This window comes from Triticum urartu, chromosome 6A (assembly GCF_056163025.1).
Source record: "Triticum urartu cultivar PI428250 chromosome 6A, HENAU_Tu73, whole genome shotgun sequence".
Classification (NCBI taxonomy): domain Eukaryota; kingdom Viridiplantae; phylum Streptophyta; class Magnoliopsida; order Poales; family Poaceae; genus Triticum; species Triticum urartu.
Genome location: NC_141878.1, coordinates 3390846 through 3396607, shown reverse-complemented (window position 1 = coordinate 3396607; position 5762 = coordinate 3390846). Strand labels below are relative to the sequence as shown.

Below are 5762 nucleotides of genomic sequence, written 5' to 3'. Positions count from 1 at the left end.
TGCAAATTAATTTCCCTTCCCATGGAAGGATCATCCCTTTGTGAGCCTCGCCTTACCTCTAGTAGGTTGGCAAAGCATGGGTTGGCAGCCGGCGTACACCACCAAAGTCTGATAGTGGCTGAACACAGTCATTCTGTGAGAAAAAAAATAGTAAGTTGGATTTTGTCACGGAAGAGAGATAATTAACAATTATATCAGATTATGTAAAGACCCCGTGGACAGGTAAGTTGATTTAGCCGAGCGCAGTGCAGGTTCTGTTTAGATTTCTAAGCTAGATTTGCCTTGCGTTACATAGATTACCTATTTTGCGGACTGTGAATTAAGTGCTTTGTGCTTGCTGAACTTCTACTATGCAGCTAGCTTGTGTGAGTCAGAAACAATGTAACTATGCAAGTGATCTATAATTTGGAATAAGAACAGAAACATATCATATGATGGTATTACGGTTAAAGAAACCAAAGCAAGTCCCACAAAAGAACAAAGCAAGAAAAGGACTACTCCAGGAACGAGATATCAGACCAATACCAAAGCACACTATCAGCTAAACCAAAAGAAAATGTACCTGCAGGAAACTACTTTGAATTACTTAGCTTTGATGCACATCTATGTCTTGCATTTGAGGATAATGACTGAGAACAATTATGTTGAAACTAATCCAGATTAATTAGGAGTACAGAAGCAAATCTCTCGTGCTTTTCTAAAAGAAAAGTGCAGAATTTGTAGGGCAATGACATCTATTAGTCTATAGAAAAGGATATATAGACAGGTCTGGTCACAGAGGCATCTCCATGAGCTGTCTTTACCCTCAGATATTTAAACAAACTGTTATTGCACACAATCCAACCTCAAAATAGGAGAGCAAAAGAATGCTACAGATCAGACTGGAATTTCATGGCCGGGTGAGGAGGCTACATAAAGAACACCTGTTATACCTGAGCATGGTTCAGGAGTCCCTGCCGCCTGAGGCGGCTCCCGCATCCTTGAGAGCTGTGGTGTGTGAGTGTGCTCACGTACTCGCTGGCCATGGAGACTCCCGTGTTCTCGGAAGTTGCAGCGCCCACATGAGCTCGCGTTGTCACTAGATGCGGTGGCGTCATCGTAAATCTGGACCCGCGACGAACGCCTGGAAGAAGGACGACACCGTGGTGGTAGCCGCTGGCCTCGGCACACTTGGACGACGCCACACGAAAAACAACCGTTCATAATGATTTACCACAAACATGACAATTTGTTTGGGCACACATCACAGGCAGCTAACTACTCATAACAAACCCTAAACTCCCAAATCCTTGGGCTACTTGTGGACAAATTAATTAAGGATCCCTTCATTCAAGCATTTCATATATCATAACACTCATACACGAGATAAAGAACTGTATATCAACATGGATGCGGGAACTGCTAGGCATCCTGTCGGACATCATAAGTGCAAAACAGACATGGTGCATTCAACAGATATTTTTTAGGAGAAGTAGAGCATTGTGCAGAGTACTGCACTCAGATTAGCATAGAGATGCAGGGGTGGCGTAGTTACTGTTGGAAATATGAGAAAATTACTACGAGATTTAATGCGAATAAATAGAATATAAATCATGACTACAGTAGCAGAGATTAAACTAATCATGCGAACTAGCATAGCAGATGAATATATCACATCTAGGGCACATACTAGAAACATGAATTCTACCATGATCTCGAACAGGAAGGATAGAATCACATACGGTGCAGCGGGAGCAGCACCGCCGGTGTTGACGTTGTCGCCCATGTCGTCGAGGATGAGGTTGCCGAGGTCGTGGAAGAAGTTGTTGTTCGCGAAGTCGTCGCTGCCAGCAGTCGCGCGAGTGCGCTCCCCCAAAACCTGATCGCCCCTCTCCCGTACAGGATTACGAGAGGCGTGGTTCCGGAGGCCTGCTGTCCCTTCTCCCGGTGCAAGCCGAAAGGAGGGATGGAGAAGACTTGCTTGGCGGCACAATGATATGGAATGGTGGTGAGAAACCATACAAAACGGCTGCGGCTAGGGTAGACGTCTGCCTGACTATATAGTGCGGGCCGGGCGGGTCGTGGGAGTTGAAGGAAATATGCCCTAGAGGCAATAATAAAGTTATTATTTATTTCCTTATTTCATGATGAATTTTTATTATTCATGCTAGAATTGTATTAACCGGAAACATAATACATGTGTGAATACATAGACAACCAGAGTGTCACTAGTATGCCTCTACTTGACTAGCTGGTTAATCAAAGATGGTTATGTTTCCTAACCATGAACAAAGTGTTGTTATTTGATTAACGAGGTCACATCATTAGTTGAATGATCTGATTGACATGACCCATTCCATTAGCTTAGCACCCGATCGTTTAGTATGTTGCTATTGCTTTCTTCATGACTTATACATGTTCCTATAACTATGTGATTATGCAACTCCCGTTTGCCGGAGGAACACTTTGGGTGCTACCAAACGTCACAACGTAACTGGGTGATTATAAAGGAGCATTACAGGTGTCTCCAAAGGTAGATGTTGGGTTGGCGTATTTCGAGATTAGGTTTTGTCACTCCGATTGTCGGAGAGGTATCTCTGGGCCCTCTCGGTAATGCACATCACTTAAGCCTTGCAAGCATTGCAACTAAATGAGTTAGTTGTGGGATGATGTATTACAGAACGAGTAAAGAGACTTGCCGGTAACGAGATTGGACTAGGTATTGGAATACCGACGATCGAATCTCGGGCAAGTAACATACCGATGACAAAGGGAACAACGTATGTTGTTGTGCGGTCTGACCGATAAAGATCTTTGTAGAATATGTAGGAGCCAATATGGGCATCTAGGTCCCGCTATTCGTTATTGACCGGAGACGTGTCTCGGTCATGTCTACATTGTTCTCGAACCCGTAGGGTCCGCACGCTTAAGGTTACGATGACAGTTATATTATGAGTTTATGCATTTTGATGTACCGAAGGTTGTTCGGAGTCCCGGATGTGATCACGGACATGACTAGGAGTCTCGAAATGGTCGAGACATAAATATTGATATATTGGAAGCCTATGTTTGGATATCGGAAGTGTTCCGGGTGAAATCGGGATTTTACCGGAGTACCGGGAAGGTTACCGGAACCCCCCCGGGAGCTAAATGGGCCATGATGGGCCTTAGTGGAAAAGAGAAGAGGCAGCCCTACATGGGCTGCGCGCCTCCCCCTTCCCCTAGTCCTATTAGGACTAGGAGAGGTGGCCGGCCCCCTCTCTCTCTTTTCCCCCTCCGCGAATCCTATTCCAACTAGGATTGGGGGGGGGATCCTACTCCACTGGTAGAAAAAGGGCCTATAGTCCCGGTTCGTAAGGGCCTTTAGTCCCGGTTCCGGAACCGGGACTAAAGTGTCGGTACTAATACCTCCCCCCTTTAGTCCCGGTTCAATCCAGAACCGGGACTAAAGGCCCTCCACGTGGGCAGTGCGCAGAGCCCAGTCAGGAGACCCTTTAGTCCCGGTTGGTGGCACCAACCGGGACCAATAGGCATCCACGCGTCAGCACTTCTGTGGCTGGGGTTTTTGTTTTTTTTGAAAGGAGGGGGGTTGGGGGTTTTGCGGGGTTAATTTAGGTGTTTCATATATTGTGTTAGCTAGTTATAATTAATAGAGAGAAGTGTCCTCTCTTATGTCCGTGCTTGGTCGACGCTACGTACTATACATACGTATATAGAGAGGACTAGACACGCTAGCTAGCTAGTAAGAAAACGAAGGAAACAGAAGATCGTCATGAACATATATGCATATATACAGAGAGAAGTGATATCGACCACCTCTCCTTCTCCGAGAGATTGGTCGAACAACAAGTTATCGTATATCTATCTGACACTACCGGCTACATATATACAATAATTATCTCTTACAAATATAATCATACGGACTCAGGGTCCACATAGAATTCTACGTCTTCAGGGATCACGTGGTCAAGAAAGAATGCCGCCAATTCCCCTTGAATTGCTCGCATGCGAGCTGGTGCTAGGAGTTCATCCCGCTTCCGAAACATCTAATTGGAAGAAGGGGGTCAATACACATATATATATATAAATGAATGAAACTCAACACAAATGATGGTAATAAAATAAAATTGTGAATGTTGTTATTTACGTACTTCATATTGTTCGTTAGAGTACCCGCTCCGCTCACAGGTCGTGTGGCGGATGGACTCGCAGATGTAGTATCCACAGAAATCATTCCCTTGTTCCTGCCACAACCACTTTACAAGAAATAGAGGTCAATCAAACTGATAAGCAATAATGCTAAATGGTATTGATGAAACTAGCGCTTGAATCACTAGGAGATGCGCGGAACATGCTACTATAGTACTTACTTTCGGGTGTCTAAATTCCAGCTCCTTCGGCAGTCCCAGAACTGGTTTGGTGAATTTTCTCCAAACCCTGCCGGACAAAGAAAACAATTACTTGATATCAGGAAATGAACAAAGTTGCCGATATGGTGGATAATGATCGATTTAACTTACTTCTTGAGGATTTCAGTCATGTCCGCATACTCCTTGGGATCTTTTCGTTTAGATTCCAAGACGGTTACTACTCCCTGCTCAAGCTTAATCTCTAGGAGAATATAGTGGTAACTGCACACACATGCATAACTCATCAATTACATTACTATAACCTTGACTAATATATAAGGGAAACCGAATACGCACAAGACAGTAACACTCACCTGAAGTTGTAAGGAAAGAGTATTATATCTTTGTTTTGATTTATTACGAACGATCGTAGCAAGCTGGCCTCGGTAGCTACGGCATGAAGTTTAACCTGAGTTGCATCTATGAGATATGTGTTAATGAACCCAATATCACCGACTTGTCTTTTCTTCAATTCGACGATCTTCAATCTGCATAATATAGTGAGGATGATTATAAATACATGCAATGAAAGAGCTAAGCTATATAGAGAAACTTAATGACAGAAGTAGTACTACTTACAGACAGTAGCAGGCGACCGTTGTTTTATCGAGGGCCAATTGATTGAAAAACTGATAGAACTCCTCAAATGGAACAGGCAACAGATCAATTCCAACGAGGTCATGCTCCGGTTTAACTCTCGCATACAAAGTACTCCTCCCCCAGAGTCTCTGCAGATTTTCAAGTACCAATCATGCAATCTTCGCATCATCGTTGATAGAGATCTTTCATCTTTGACAAGAGGCTTCCCGTACTCGTATCTTTGTATCTGCACGTCCATGGGTTCATAATGTACTTCGTTGGGCAGGTAATCTGCAAGATTGCTATAACCGGGAACCATCCTGGGATCATTATCGACGTTGTGGCTAGGCACCTTGAGCGGGGGGCACGATTGCTTCGCTTGTTCGCCGAGCTGGGCAATTTGTTTCCCAGCTCGTCGTTCTTTCAGCCTTTGATCACTGACAGTACTTCCCGACCGCTCCGCTTCGGCAAATTCTTTTCCAATAATGCGGTCATAGTTTCCTTTCGGCGGATCAGACTTCGGTGGTTTTGTCAGGGCAGCCAGAGTGCGCTTCACTTTCACCCGATCTACCTTCTCCTCCGGAGGTGGATGTTTCTTTGCTTTCACCCCTTCAAAGAATTTCTTCACTTCTTCTTGCGCGATCTCGGCGTTCTCCTCCTGGGTCCTCTCGTATGGTAACTTCTCTGGAGTCTTCAGAGAAGGACCGAATCTGTATGTCCTCCCGCCTCTGGTTGTACTGCTAGACGCTGACCGAGCAGACGTAGCGGTTGTCTTCTTTACTTGCTTAAGCGGCG

At 44.7% G+C, this 5762-nt stretch overlaps 1 long non-coding RNA gene across 1 annotated transcript; it reads right to left on the bottom strand.

Moving 5' to 3' along the window:
- Window positions 1-4523: 4523 nt before the first annotated feature.
- On the bottom strand, window positions 4524-5267 carry LOC147962953 (uncharacterized). The gene is made up of 3 exons (XR_015609372.1): window positions 4968-5267; window positions 4703-4876; window positions 4524-4610 (listed from the first exon to the last, which is right to left on the bottom strand). It is a non-coding gene; the product is annotated as an uncharacterized LOC147962953 (long non-coding RNA).
- Window positions 5268-5762: the final 495 nt, after the last annotated feature.